This window comes from Pleurodeles waltl, chromosome 3_1, assembly GCF_031143425.1.
Source record: "Pleurodeles waltl isolate 20211129_DDA chromosome 3_1, aPleWal1.hap1.20221129, whole genome shotgun sequence".
NCBI classification, from domain to species: Eukaryota; Metazoa; Chordata; class Amphibia; order Caudata; family Salamandridae; genus Pleurodeles; species Pleurodeles waltl.
In genome coordinates this window covers 410,844,029-410,860,484 of record NC_090440.1, presented here as the reverse complement: position 1 = coordinate 410,860,484, position 16,456 = coordinate 410,844,029, and positions in this window count along the sequence as shown.

The following is a 16,456-nucleotide window of genomic DNA, read 5'->3' as shown; positions in this document are numbered from 1 at the left end:
CATGGAAAAGGCAAGTAAAAACCTTGAGGCCAGCCAACAGCTCCAGAAGTTTTGGTATGACCAAAAGGCTGCAATGGTTGAATTTCAACCAGGGCAGAAAGTCTGGGTTCTGGAGCCTGTGGCTCCCAGGGCACTTCAGGACAAATGGAGTGGCCCTTACCCAGTGCTAGAAAAGAAGAGTCAGGTCACCTACCTGGTGGACCTAGGCACTAGCAGGAGCCCCAAGAGGGTGATCCATGTGAACCGCCTTAAGCTTTTCCATGACAGGGATGATGTGAATCTGTTGATGGTAACAGATGAGGACCAGGAAGCTGAGAGTGAACCTCTCCCTGATCTCCTCTCCACAAACTCTAAAGATGGCTCAGTTGATGGAGTGATCTACTCAGACACCCTCTCTAGCCAACAGCAATCTGATTGTAGGAAAGTCCTGCAACAGTTTGCTGAGCTCTTTTCCCTAACCCCTGTTCAGACACACCTGTGTACCCATGATGTGGACACAGGAGACAGCATGCCTGTCAAAAACAAAATATTCAGACAGTCTGACCAAGTTAAGGAAAGCATCAAGGTGGAAGTCCACAAGATGCTGGAATTGGGAGTCATTGAGCACTCTGACAGCCCCTGGGCTAGCCCAGTGGTCTTAGTCCCCAAACCTCACACCAAAGATGGAAAGAGAGAGATGAGGTTTTGTGTGTACTACAGAGGACTTAATTCTGTCACCAAGACAGATGCCCATCCCATTCCAAGGGCTGATGAACTGATTGATAAATTAGGTGCTGCCAAATTCTTAAGTACCTTTGACTTAACAGCACGGTACTGGCAAATCAAAATGGCACCAGGCGCAAAAGAAAAGACAGCATTCTCCACACCTGATTGGCATTATCAGTTTACTGGTATGCCCTTTGGTTTAAAGAATGCCCCTGCCACCTTCCAAAGGTTGGTGAATCAAGTCCTTGCTGGCTTGGAGTCCTTTAGTGCAGCTTATCTTGACGATATTGCTGTCTTTAGCTCCAGCTGGCAGGATCACCTGGTCCACCTGAAGAAGGTTTTGAAGGCTCTGCAATCAGCAGGCCTCCCTATCAAGGCATCCAAATGCCAGATAGGGCAGGGAACTGTGGGTTACTTGGGACACCTTGTAGGTGGAGGCCAAGTCCAGCCACTCCAGCCTAAGATCCAGACTATTCTGGACTGGGCAGCTCCAAAAACTCAGACTCAAGTCAGGGCATTCCTTGGCTTGACTGGGTACTACAGGAGGTTTGTGAAGGGATATGGATCCATAGTGACAGCCCTCACAGAACGTACCTCCAAGAAAGTAAACTGGACTGTAGAATGCCAACAGGCCTTTGACACCCTGAAACAAGCAATGTGCACAGCACCAGTTCTAAAAGCTCCAGATCACTCCAAGCAGTTAATTGTGTAGACAGATGCCTCTGAACATGGGATAGGGGCAGTTTTGTCCCAAACAAATGATGATGGCCTTGACCAGCCTGTTGCTTTCATTAGCAGGAGGTTACTCCCCAGGGAGCAGCGTTGGAGTGCCATTGAGAGGGAGGCCTTTGCTGTGGTTTGGTCCCTGAAGAAGCTGAGACCATACCTCTTTGGTACTCACTTTGTAGTTCAAACTGACCACAGACCTCTCAGATGGCTGATGCAAATGAAAGGTGAAAATCCAAAACTGTTGAGGTGGTCCATCTCCCTACAGGGAATGGACTTTATAGTGGAACACAGACCTGGGACTGCCCATGCCAATGCAGATGGCCTTTCCAGGTTCTTTTTTCACTTAGAAAATGAAGACTCTCTTGGGAAAGGTTAGTCTCATCCTCTTTCGTTTGGGGGGGGGGGGGGGGAAGGGAGTTGTGTAAGGAAATGCCTCCTTGGCATGGTTACCCCCTGACCTTTTGCCTTTGCTGATGCTAAGTTTTGATTTGAAAGTGTGCTGAGGCCTGCTAACCAGGCCCCAGCACCAGTGTTCTTTCCCTAACCTGTACTTTTGTTTCCACAATTGGCACACCCTGGCATCCAGTTAAGTCCCTTGTAACTAGTACCAAGGGCCCTGATGCCAGGGAAGGTCTCTAAGGGCTGCAGCATATCTTATGCCACCCTGGGGACCCCTCACTCAGCACAGACACACTGCTTGCCAGCTTGTGTGTGCTAGTGAGGACAAAACGAGTAAGTCGACATGGCACTCCCCTCAGGGTGCCATGCCAACCTCACACTGCCTATGCAGTATAGATAAGTCACCCCTCTAGCAGGCCTTACAGCCCTAAGGCAGGGTGCACTATACCATAGGTGAGGGCACAAGTGCATGAGCACTGTGCCCCTACAGCGTCTAAGCAAAACCTTAGACATTGTAAGTGCAGGGTAGCCATAAGAGTATATGGTCTGGGAGTCTGTCATACACAAACTCCACAGAACCATAATGGCTACACTGAAAACTGGGAAGTTTGGTATCAAACTTCTCAGCACAATAAATGCATACTGATGCCAGTGTACATGTTATTGTAACATACACCCCAGAGGGCACCTTAGAGGTGCCCCCTGAAACCTTAACCAACTACCCGTGTAGGCTGACTGGTTTTAGCAGCCTGCCACACTCGAGACATGTTGCTGGCCACATGGGGAGAGTGCCTTTGTCACCCTGTGGCTAGTAACAAAGCCTGTACTGGGTGGAGATGCTTATCACCTCCCCCTTGCAGGAACTGTAACACCTGGCGGTGAGCCTCAAAGGCTCACCCCCTTTGTTACAGCACCCCAGGGCATTCCAGCTAGTGGAGTTGCCCGCCCCCTCCGGCCACCGCCCCACTTTTGGCGGCAAGGCCGGAGGTGATAATGAGAAAAACTAGGAGGAGTCACTGGCCAGTCAGGACAGCCCCTAAGGCAACCTGAGCTGAGGTGACTGACTTCTAGAAATCCTCCATCTTGCAGATGGAGGATTCCCCCAATAGGGATAGGAATGTGACCCCCTCCCCTTGGGAGGAGGCACAAAGAGGGTGTACCCACCCTCAGGGCTAGTAGCCATTGGCTACTAACCCCCCAGACCTAAACACGCCCTTAAATTTAGTATTTAAGGGCTCCCCAGAACCTAGGAACTCAGATTCCTGCAACCTAAGAAGAAGAGGACTGCTAAGCTGAAAAGCCCTGCAGAGAAGACGGAGACACCAACTTCTTTGGCCCCAGCCCTACCAGCCTGTCTCCCCACTTCTAAAGCCACTGCTCCAGCGACGCTTTCCCCAGGGACCAGCGACCTCTGAATCCTCAGAGGACTGCCCGGCTCTAGAAGGACCAAGAACTCCAGAGGACAGCGGCTCTGTTCACCCAAGACTGCAACTTTGTAACAAAGGAGCAACTTTAAAACAACCTGCGTTTCCCGCCGGAAGCGTGAGACTTGCTACTCTGCACCCGACGCCCCCAGCTCGACTTGTGGAGAACAAACACTTCAGGGGGGACTCCCCGGCGACTGCAAGACCGTGAGTAGCCAGAGTTGCCCCCCCTTACCCCCCACAGCGACGCCTACAGAGGGAACCCCGAGGCTCCCCCTGACTGTTCCTCAGATCCCGACGCCTGGAAAAGACTCTGCACCCGCAGCCCCCAGGACCTGAAGGATCCGAACTCCAGTGCAGGAGTGACCCCCAGGAGGCCCTCTCCCTTGCCCAGGTGGTGGCTACCCCTAGGAGCCCCCCCCCTTGCCTGCCTGCATCACTGAAGAGACCCCTTGGTCTCCCATTGCTTTCTATTGAAAACCCGACGCATATTTGCACACTGCACCCGGCCGCCCCCGTGCTGCTGAGGGTGTACTTTCTGTGCTAACTTGTGTCCCCCCCCCGGTGCCCTACAAAACCCCCCTGGTCTGCCCTCCGAAGACGCGGGTACTTACCTGCTGGCAGATTGGAACCGGGGCACCCCCTTCTATATTGAAGCCTATGCGTTTTGGGCACCACTTTGACCTCTGCACCTGACCAGCCCTGAGCTGCTGGTGTGGTAACTTTGGGGTTGCTCTGAACCCCCAACGGTGGGCTACCTTGGACCCAAACTTGAACCCCGTAGGTGGTTTACTTACCTGCAAAAACTAACAAACACTTACCTCCCCCAGGAACTGTTGAAAATTGCACAGTGTCTAGTTTTAAAATAGCTATATGTGATTTATGTGAAGACTGTATATGCTATTTTGATTATTCAAAGTTCCTAAAGTACCTACCTGCAATACCTTTCATTTAAAGTATTACATGTAAAATTTGAACCTGTGGTTCTTAAAATAAACTAAAAAAAGATATTTTTCTATACAAAAACCTATTGGCCTGGAATTGTCTTGGAGTGTGTGTTCCTCATTTATTGCTTGTGTATGTACAACAAATGCTTAACACTACTCCTTTGATAAGCCTACTGCTCAACCACACTACCACAAAATAGAGCATTAGTATTATGTCTTTTTGCCACTATCTTACCTCTAAGGGGAACCCTTGGACTCTGTGCATACTATTCCTTACTTTGAAATAGTGCATACAGAGCCAACTTCCTACAGGTAGCTTCTATACAGAATGAATAAGTTCTGAATTCCAAGCAGACATGCCCAACTGTCTCAAACCAATCTCAACACACACAAGATCTGAAATCTCATCAATGGCAACCAATTCCTATGCATAAAAACTCTTCTAAGTCCACTCAACCTCCTCCACACAGAATCTTGCCATCTTCTCTCAGGGGATTCAACATCCACTTGCAATCCAGACTTCTTTACTCACTCCTCTCAGGTCTGGTCCGTCTTACCCTTTAGCAACCACACCATTCCTCAAGACCTAAATATCCTGCATTAGAAAATCTCCTCCAATTCTCCCTCCACTAGTTCAGACACCCGAAAAGCCCAAATAACAACCATGACAATGCTAATGCACAAAGAGCAGCCTCATTCTCGATCTGCAATCAGCCTGACCGAAAACGCTACCACGATAGGCCGCCTAACCTGCTTCTTAACCCTACCTTCCCTAGCCAAAACCTCGAGGATACGTATACCATCTCCTCCACCATAACCTACCATAGAAAGATACACCACTAAATTGTCTACAATTCTCTCCACCTTCAAACAATTTACCCTTGTGTCTATTTTATGAAAATGACCACATCATCTCTCTACTTAGCCAATGCACCCTCACCATCTCTTCCCTGTCTTACCCAGAAGCTAAGAATTCATTCTATGATTGGCAATAAGCTTTGCATGTGGACCCTTCTATCAGTTCCATTACCCTACCCAATCTATCAGCAATTGCTCTTTTAGCATCTCCGTTCCCTTGACGTATGTCTCGGCGACCAGCTCATGGAACCTCAACCACTGAAAATGACAATGTATCCGTAATGTAATTGTTTACTCCTCGGACATGGTGTGTCCTGAATACAATATTGGACTGCAATTATCCTAGGACAAATACCCTCAAAAGCTTGAACACTGTGACATCCCTCATCGATTGTTCAAAATGTGTACCACCAACATGGGGTCAACGCTGAAGAACACCATTTCATTCTTGAAATATCAGCCCGATTACACCAGCACCACCATCAATAGGGAAAACCCCAAAAAGGCAATACTCTTTCCTACCCTTAGCCATGACTTGGGCCTATGTTCTGCGCACCACTTACCCTGCCAGCACAAACCAAATCTGTGCCTACTAGCCACATCAGAATATATTTAGCCACTCCACTTCGCTCCACTCGTCTGTGTCACCTCGGTTCTATAAATCCACCCCATTAAAATGCCTCAAAGTAAGTTACATTCTCAAAATGACATTATCACCTATCAGCCTTACTTTGCGGTGATAAACTGTGCCCTGTTAAACCCGGGCCCAATTTACTGTAAAATGTCCTGATTGCGTCACCACCTGGCAGGCAAAATTCAATGTCCCAACTATACTTGCATAGCCCTCACCTCAAATTTCTTTTTGTGGAACACTTCCTTCAACAATCAACTGTGCCTCCAGCTGCTGCTGCCTTTCACCCTGTGTTATCCGGGCCTTGCACTGCTGCCTCCTCCTCTGCCTGCTTCTTTCGCTACCAGATATACCTTGTATACCTTAGTCTTAGGAGGGGGGCATGCCAGGACTGCAGAGGTGACCCCCCTCCTCCCCATATGTTGACCCTTCTAGCTGTGTGGGCCCTTTTAAGTACCCAAGCCTGACCCAGGACACTGGGCTCCAGAGGTTCTGCTGTCCTTGCGTCACACCAACAGTGGCTCCACCAATGCTTTCGCCCACTTCTACTTGATCTCAGCCTACAGTACACCACTACCTCCTATATAAGGAATAACTACCACTAAAAACCCATACCTCAGCCAATAACTAATTCCCCAAATAATGCTCCCTTGCTAACTAAATGGCCACCAACACCAGGGGGACGATCCCTGCGCACACCCTTAACCTTGCTTAAAATCATGCCTAACCCCGCCCCCAAACAAGAACCCACTTACCAATACCTGCCCTCCTGGTCCCTCACCTATCCCACTTGTCTGAAAAGCAAGGGTGGGGGGCGTCCTCCTATCACTTTCCAAAGGCCCCCATTTTGTAAGACACAGATTTGTATTATCTACCTTACAAGAAAGCACAGTTGTGTAAAGAGAGTAAAGGGCCAGAAGCCTTTTCAAGCCGTCAAATTTCAGAATTCTATGCATGATTAGTCTGTCTAGAGAGGAGACCTGAAACCTCACTCATCGCACATGAGAATAAAACATATTTGTCTGACAATCAGATGTCACTCCCAGACAACCTATTCTCACACACACTGAAAGCAATTTCTGTTATTAGGAGAACATGAAAAATAAAGAAAACTGCTATTTGTATGCTTGCATGCTTGTATGCTGATGTTCACTTGTTTTTGCCCCCGGAGGACGGTGTTGTTGCTACAGTGGTGTTTTCTTAAAGCATTTAAAATGTTTAAATGGAGGAGCTTTGAATCTTTAAATTCCCATGGAACACTAATCCTGGAGGTAAGGCAGCCTTCCGGTTTAGTGTGCTACGTAAGGAATCAACAGCATAAGGATAGCTGTTTACGAAGCCAACGAGTAGTGCAATTACCTTATTGCAATTATAAGAGTAGAAGTAAAAGAGAGTAAAAGTAGCCATAGAGCCCCTATAGGACACTGTATTAAAGTGGAGGCTCTGGAGGTAGGGATGTAGGACTTGTCTCCGACATGAGAAAGTCCGGTCTGAGCAGGAGATGGCAGTTGCCGAAGGCCTGTATGTCACCCTTCTCAGGCAGTCTGGGCAACCAGAATGACTTGTGTCTGGTCTTGGCGCAGCTTCCGCAGCACTCAAAGTATGAAGGGTATTAGGTGAAATGCACAGTGAAGTAGACATTTTCAGAAACCCCCACACGAGGCTCCCTGCAATGGACACCTGAGGGCATAAAGCAGTGGGCAATGGCGAAGGGATGGATCTACCGATGGGTTATCCCACAGGGCATAGATAATCCGTCCCACCTCCGGTTCGAAGTGCCACTTGTGGTCAGCAAGATGGCCCAGTGTCAGACTGTCGGCTCTTGTGTTCAAGGAGCCCACCTTGTGGATGGCAAATAGCTAGATCTTGTGGACCAAAGCAAAGGCCAGCAGCAAAGATAAGTGACTACCCTGTCGTGCTTGTTTACATATCACATCGCTGTTGTGTACAGACTGGCTCAAAGGGAAAGCAGGAAAGCCTTCAGGGCTATGCAAATCACTTGCAGTCTGAGCCAGTTGATATGTACTCTTTGTTCCTCAGAGGACCTGATGCCTCAAGGCGGGCACTTCTCCCTAAGGTGGAGGCATCCGTTACCACTTCTACTGAACAGGTTCTCCTCTACCTACCACCACTGCTTCAAGTTTTAAGTTTAATTTCTTAAGTTTGATTTTATGCCGACATGGCGAAACAAACTTTAAAAAAAAAAAAAAAAAAACAATCCACCTATACAATTTGTATACAATCAGCCGTTTTAAAAGAAAATAACTAACAGTACTTCACTCACTATTCACCTCAATCTCTCAGCATTTATTCTACAATCCACCTAAAATATCCCGTTTATAGTTGTGTTAAAGCAATTTTGTACAATCACACCTAAATCAAATTGGCCCTGCAGAAAAATGCATATATTAGCCATTAAGTTAAAAAAACAAAAACATTAATAACGCAGTGATTCTTTATGTTGCGGTCCTCCCTACATAGTCCAAAAAGCAGAACCTTAATTAAGCGCCTATAATTCCAAATTATTAAAATATAAAATATGTGTATATGATATAAAGTGCATCTGTAAGTGGGTAGCATGCCTTCATGGGTCAAAATTCCAAGTAATCCAAATTCTAGAGAGATGTGCATATAAGAAGCAAACATGAGCTCATACATATGAAGTGCATTAGTGATCCACATACAGAACATAACAGATCCATCCTTTAAACTCCCAACTATAAAGTTCATTAGTAATCCATAGACATGACGTAGCAGATCCAAACTTTAAGTGTAATGATGATACATTGGCAACCAAAGATAGTTTTTTTGGCAGTTCGATGATGTCAGATTTAGGTTAAGTTTAAGAAGTTAAGTTGTAATCAAGCCAGAGTAATGGCAGAACTTGATTAAATGTTACATACTATGCCAGTATCATGTACTCCATACCACAGCTGAGAAGCTTGTATTGTATCTAATATAAGAGCTTATATACCTAGTAAGAAATGTAAACTGTCAAAGCCATTTGTACAACCAGCAGGGCTGGATCAATGTATATCTCTCATACAAAAATGCTCAATGTACTATATGTAACGTACTAAAAATATCAATCAATAAAAAGATTTAAAAATAAAAATAAAAAGTGACTCAGTGACTCTAACCAACTCTGTTGAATATATTGGTGAAAACATCAAAACTATAACATGTGGTACTCTCCCAATCTTATGTTCATCATCCCTCTTCTTGGTGCCTTGGTAACCTTTGTGCCTTAACTATTGCGGCATTTTACCTACGCTCACCAAATCCAACATTCATGCAAGTTGGGAACGTTGGCTACAGTCCATTTAGCAACTTAACAAGACTGCCTCTTTGATCAGGAGTTTGATTACTTTCTTTTTATCAGTTTTGATCTAGGCTCCCCTTTGTATCCACAAACTAGTTGATTTTCCTCAGTTTTACCACCCATAGCATTAAGGACTCTTCTCTAGATAGGACTTCAGAATGTGCATTACCGAGCCATCTGCCGCTTATGCAATTCTTTCCCAGTAACTTAGGAGTCTCTGATAGTATTTATTTATAATTTATATTGGTGAGACCCAATTCTCAGCGTATCACAGATATAGCTGACCCTCTTTGGAGGCCCTACAACTTCCAAATAGTAATTTCAGTTACTTCCAAATGTTGTAGACCACTCTCTACCAATATTTCTGTTTCATAGATCAGTACATTTATAATTTTCAGGTTGTAGGTCTCTCTCAAAACCTCCCCTGAGTTGTGTTTCAGTTCCCTCTCCATCCTACCCAGTACACCTGCCACCCATTTGCTCCCCTGGTTTCTGCAATCTAAAATTACTTTTAAAACTGAGATTCCTGCTAAATATTATGCAAAAATCCTTATATTCCTGTACAAACACAACCTTTAGCCCATTTAACCACAGTCAGTACTTCAGGTTTTTGTGCAATTTCATTGTGAAAGACATGGCTTTAGTTTATGTCACATTCATTATCAGGTCATTCTCGGACAATAATCTGCAAAAGCCCACAGTAACCTCAGCAAACCTACAATTGTAAGATCCATAATACATTTATCATCTTCGTAAAACCTTGTTGACAGAGCTTTGGAGGGGGGGAGGGAGACCTCACTTTCTTCAAATTATTTGGGATATCTGCTATATAGATAACAAAAGAGGAGCCAGTATGCAACCTTGCAGTAGTCTGCTGGAGTTTCAATTTTCTTAGAGAGGGCTCAATTGCTACCCAGTTCTAATTGTGTTCATGTATTTTCATGCAGCTTCACTATCAAAGCAAGCAAACCTTCTGGAACCCCCCAATCTACCATCTTTTTCCACAGTCTGCTGGTTTATGGTGTCAGAGGCAGAAGGCAAATGATGTATGTCACATTTAACCCCGGATGCTTATATCAACAATATTTATTTGCTAAACATTTTAGAGAGAGACATTCATCAGTTGTAGAATGAGGCTTCCTAAAAATACTCTGCATAATAGGTAAAACATGTTTTCTTCCACCCAGTCCTCTGAATGTTCAACAACAATTTAGAGTATATCTTGCTTGTTATATCTAGCAATGGAGTCATTCTATAATTTTGGGGAAGGTCTCTTGCGCACTTTTTAGGTTTAGCTTGCACTGTGCTTTTGAGTCTTTTGTAGGTAAAAAAAAAAAAAAAAAGAAAGATTTTTAAAAAGAGTCTTAGAACTCGCCTCTTACTTATCTGAACTTATCGTTAGCTTATTCCAACGTCCCTCTAATTTAGGAGCTTCTGACTGCCTAGCACATCATCTCCATGTCGTTTTCTTTCACTTCCTGCTCTGCTTTGCCATCCCTGCCTGGCATGGAGCTTGGACCACGTACAGCTTCTGGTTACTGGCTACTGTCCAGTGTCTTTCCACTGCCTACAGCGCTGGAGGTACTTTTTTTGTTCATTTCCTATCAAGCCCTCCATAGAAGTGCATGTGCAGGCTGTCTCCTTCTCCCCAGGGTTCTTCTCACATCGTTCATAGCACTCTCCCAACACCCCTCTTTCATCCACCCATGTAATGATCTCATGTTGCTTAGCCCTCCATTGTGCCTGCTCCCCACAAGCCAAAGTGACCATCCTCCTGCGCAGCATTATTTGCCAAAGTCCATGTCTTCTCAGGGCCTCGCCATTCCTTCCAACCCGCTACGCAGTTCCTCCCACCCCATCGGGCTTTGTTCTTGCTTGAGCTATCCCTCTTACCACTCCCTTGTTTACCTCCACACAAAAAGGTGGAGGCCACCTCATAGCCATAAACGTTGCTCTTTATTTTACAACTTCTGTTTGTATACTGCTTTTTCCTCCTGCTTCGTCCTTTCTTGCACATGCAACATGTATCCCATAAGAAAGCGAGCAAAAGCCGGATGTCTGCTTGCTTTTTTTTTACTATAGGCTATTTTAAAGCACTCATTTTCATCTTCTTATCCTCTTCCTTCTCTTTCATTCATATTTATTGCATTTGTTAGTTTGGTTAGTTTGTAATTTAGTTGCAGATCTTCATTTTATTGTCGTTTGTTGACTTTTTACTACTCACTTTACCTATGTAATTGTTCTGTTTTCAAAGTCATTTTTTTTTTTTTTTTTTAGCTTAGTCTATTGATTTTATTTGCCATATGTGGAATATCATCTGGTTTACGTGCTGCGTTTAAAACTGTCAGTTCTCTGTTCTAACCTCCACTATCCCTTCTAATGCTTAGATACTTTACATTTTCACACTTACTTTTGTTTCAATTTGGAAAGATAGCAGACATTTCACTTAAAAAGTGTTTGTGTACAGGATACAAATTGTTCAGCTCTTGAATGTATTTTAATCTAGCTGTCAAATTGCTTCATGACATGGTTTCCACTTCTAGGGATTCCTTTAAAAAACCTCTTATCAGGAGTGGAAGAAGAACATGCACACCACAAGTCCCAAAATGCACTTGTTTGCTACATGCAGAGTTGCCAATATTCTCAAGTTCAGGTTGGCATTGCGTGAACTGCAGGTCCCAGAATGCAAAGTGAGGAACCCATGACTTGCTGACATACTCTTGCATACAAATTGTTAACTCTAAATAGTGTGTTTTATTGAAAACATATTTTTGCAGCAGACCCAGTCAGACTTTTCAATGGTCGTGCGAGTGTCCTTTCATTTTTGACCTAGTATTTCATTATGTACCATATGCAGCCAGAGGCTCTCCCTCACTTTAGAACAGACGTGTGGGGTCACCGCTTTTACCCAGCAGGCACCCTTTTATTGCTTTTAATATTGTTCAAGCACAGCAAGGTAATTTATATATATTTTTTGTGTATTTGTATGTCGCCAAACAAATACACATGGATGGATTCACATTTGACTACAAGCATAAAATACAAATACAAAATATTACAGCACCACACGTCCATCTGGCTCTTTTAGTGACCACCACTGGAGATCTGTCATCGTGTCCGGGGGGAACAAGGTGATGTCCATCAGACTGACCCTGTGTTGGAACCATTGCAGATGGAGGCACCATTGAAGAGCCCTCTTGTGCCAGTGTGCAAGACTAACTAATAGAATGCAGGGAACAAATAGACCTAGCAGGTAGACAACTTTCAGCACTAGAATCTGAGCTCTCTGCTAAAACATTGAAATCATATCCTGTGTCTGCCAAATTCTCTGGGGAAGATGGAAGAGTCTGAGAGACGATGTGTCTAGTACTTCCCCTATGAACAGGAAATTAAGAGAGCTGTAGGTAACACTTGGACAGATGGATCGAGAAGACCAAATTAAACAACAGGGAAGCTGTGGTGCTCAGGTGGTCCAACGGCCTGCAGCGAACTCTCTTTGAGCAGCCAATTGTTCAGGCACAGTACTACTGAGATCCCTGACCTGGGTAGGTGTGCCACAACCACCGCATCACCTTAGTACCAATATTAATCAACCTGGGAGGACTGCATACTAATAGTGGGTGGAAGCTACCATGCAATGCTGATACCTCCTGTGTGACTGTAGGACTGGTAGATGGAAGTAAGCATCATGAAATTTGAGGGACACCATCCAGTTTCCGAGTTCCAGTGCCAACAACACGTTAACAAGGGACCGGATTCTCTTTTTCTCCTTGCACAGGAAGGAATTCAAGACCCTAAGGTTCAGAATTGAATGCAGACTGCCATCCTTCTTGGGTACAAGGAAGCATCAGAAGATGCCCACCCAATCTCTTGCTATGGGACCAACTTTGCCCCCTCCGTTTTGCCTGCAGGAACCATCACCTCCTGCTGGAGACTGCAGATGTGTTAATCTGACTGGGAGAGGAAAACTGTGGAAATGCGTGGAGGGGATTGTTGGATGGGAAGGGGTTAGCCTCCTCCTATGATCTTCAATACCCAGATCGTTATGATGGCCTGCCAGGCCTCCAGATGGTGTCCCCCCAAAGGATGCATGTGTTCCCTTGAGGGAAAAATAAAGCGGCTTTCTGGGTGGTGCTGTGGAAGAAAACTGCTGATGGGCACTCTAGGAAAGTAGCCTCTTTTTGTCATGGTTACCCCCACTTTTTTCCTGCTGTCAGTGTGTTTTTGACTTTCACTGGGATCCTTCTAACCAGGACCCCAGTGACCGTGCTCTCTCCCCCTAAATTGGGTTGCTTAGGACTTAGCACACCCCACAATTGTCATACTGGTGCCCCCATGTAAGCCCCTAGTATATTATACCTAGGTACCCAGGACATTGGGGAACCAGGGGAACCCCATAGGCTGCAGCATTTATTATGCCACCCATGGGAGCCTTTGTAAAATGTGTCTGCAGGCCTGCCTTTGAAGCCTGCATGAAAAGGTGCATGCACCAGGTTACTGTAAGTCAGCCCTATGGCAGGCCCCCCTAGCCCAGAGGGCAGGGCGCAATTACCTGTGTGTGAGGGCACCCCTGCATGAGCAGAGGTGCCCTTACGAACTTCAGCTCCATTTTCCTGGACTTAGTAAGTTTAAGTGCGGGAAGCCATTTTACCTGTGTGCTGTACACAGGTCACTACTTGTGTCCAGCTACATAATGGTAACCCCGAACCTGGGAATGTTTGGTATCAAACATGTTGGAATCATACCCCAATACTGTTTGTATGATTCTATGCACTCTGGGGGCTCCTTAGAGGACCCCCAGCATTGGTCTTACCAGTCTTTTGCCACCCCACAGACAGGTTTCCGCCCTCTGCTGCTTGAACAGCTCAGGCAGAGGAAGGCAGAACAAAGGATTTCCTGGAGCCTGCTGCTCCAGCGACATGGGACGCGTCTTCTAGTGTGCTGAGAGGGCCTCATTGCAACTCCTCTGCCTGCTGCCTGTGAGGGCTGCATCCTTGTCTTCGGACTCTCCTCACTGCTGAGGGTCACCTGGGACTCCCCTCCTTGAGTTGAGTCCCCCTGGACCTTGCTGGTCCCAGCAGCTCTGCAACTCTTCATCTGGAACTTTTGCCTTTGCCAAGGCTTGTTGGTAGTTTTCCAACCCCACTGACTGACTGCAACTCTTCTTATGTTGAGGGACATTGCCTGCATCACTCCTGGAACTCTTCTCCTGCTCCAGTGCTGCGCAGCTGACTCGTGGTCTCCAAGGTCAACCTGGTCCTGCATCTCCAGAAAGATGGGTAGTTGCTCCTGCCACAACCGGACACTTTATCTTGAACTGGACTTGGTCCTCTTCTTTTTCAGGTCCTTTCTGTCAGGATACACCTTTGGTTTCTTTCAGTCTTGCTTAGATCTTGCACAGCCCTTTTCCAAAATGTACCTGTGGGTTTAGGGAGAAAACAGGAACTTACTTCTCTCCTGGTCGCTGGGAGGGGGCACTCTGGTATAACCTTTTGGGGTTTCTAGTTCCTCCATCTCCTCTCCACAGATTCCACTTCCTTTGGGTGGGAGTCTGCCTTTCTCATTCCACTTACTTAGTATATGGTTTGGTCTCCCCCTAGGACCTTCACAGTGTTCTAGTGTTTTACTGTTTGCTATTGCTTTCTATGATAATCATCGACTTTTAATGTGTATATAATAGTGTGTTTACTCACCTCCTAGTGGAGTATTGTCTATACAGTATTTTAGTATTTGTGTTACCATAATAAAATACCTTTATTTTTTTAACACTGTGTGGTTCTTTCATGCGTGTAAATGATGTGTGACTAATGGTATTACATAAGCTTTGCGTGTCTCCAAGATAAGTCTTGGTGCTCATCCACAGATACCTCTAGAGAGCCCTGGTTTCCTAGACACTGTCTACACCTCACTAATAGGGGATACCTGGACCTGGTATAAGGCGATAACACCATAGGCGCTCACCACACACCAGGCCAGCTCTAGATCTGCCACTGCCTCTGTATTGCTGCAGAAAATGTTTTGGATGCTGAACTGGATGGGAAGGATAGCATTGGAGAAAGATTATACCTTTCCAGTAACTATGAAACTTTAAGTACTGCCTATAAAATTCATAGGTGTGGGATGCCAACCCCTAGGAGGGAGCCCTAGACCAAACCAAGTTGAACCTTTCAAAGGCTAAGTTGACTTATTCAACTAAGAAGCAAGACTCATCAAAGGGTATGTCTGTCAAACTTGCGTGGGCATCCCCAACTAAACCAGTCGATCTAAGCCAGGCATGCTTTAGGATCACAACTGATGATTCCCACGGCCCTGACAATCAATTCCATGGTCTCTAGACTCACTCTGATGATCTGCTTTGGAGTGTCTCGCCCAACTGGGACTGTCTACACAATTATCTTTGAGATGTTCCAGGAGGCTTGGTACCACCATCTGTGCTATTTTGCATACCATATGCATGTAGTTGGCAATTAAGCAGGCGGAGTTCATAGACCTAAGCACTAGCACCCCTCTAGTGTTCACGAAAGTGATGGATGGTGGAGGCAGCACATCTTCGGACGTAAGGGGTACCAGTCTTCACCTAACCAGATGATTGCCATTGAAGGAGTTTTCATCCATCTCCAGACTATAGCACACCTCTTGACATCTTTAGGGTGCACTATCAATGTGCTGAAGTCACACCGGACTCCTTCTCAGATGCTCCACTTCATCAGTCATAATGGCTATAGTTTGGTTTTGTGTCTTTCCTCTGGCCTGGACTTAAGTGAGGTTGACTCTGAGGCTGCTTGACTCATGGTCTCCTGCTTCCTATTGCTCAAGCATGCCGGGTGGCATATGCAGGCTTTGCAGTGGGACCTGAAATCTCACTGGGTCCAACATCAACTGTACCAGTCTGACAAAATCCAGATTTAGGTGGAGACTTCAAAAGATCTGCAGTGTTGCTTACTGGACCATGATTGTGTTAGCGACAGACCCATCTTCCTACGTCATGCAGAGTTGACAGTGGTAACCAATAAATCACTTCAGGGTTGGCGAGGCCACCTTGGGGCAATGGACATCAAAGGCCTCTGATCACCGGCAGGGTCCCAGTATTCAAAGCCTTCCTTCCATACATCAAGGGAAGGTTGGCACAGGTGCCTACAGACAACACCACAGCTATGTGGTATTGCAACAAATAGGGTGGGGTCTTGGACTGCTAGACCATCAAGGAATTTTCCAAGTAGTGAATCAACCAGCAGATCTTAAATGCAAGCTTAGCTGTTGACACCTAGTAGATCGAGAGCGGCAATTGTTTCCTGAGGTGGCACAAGGACTCTTCCATGAATGAAGAGAACAATGGCTCTATCTATTCACCACCGCAGACAAAGAGCAATGTCAGCAATTTTGAACGTTGGAGGTTTTTAGGCGTCTCTCGCTAGAAGGCTCGTTCCTCCTAGGGTGGGAC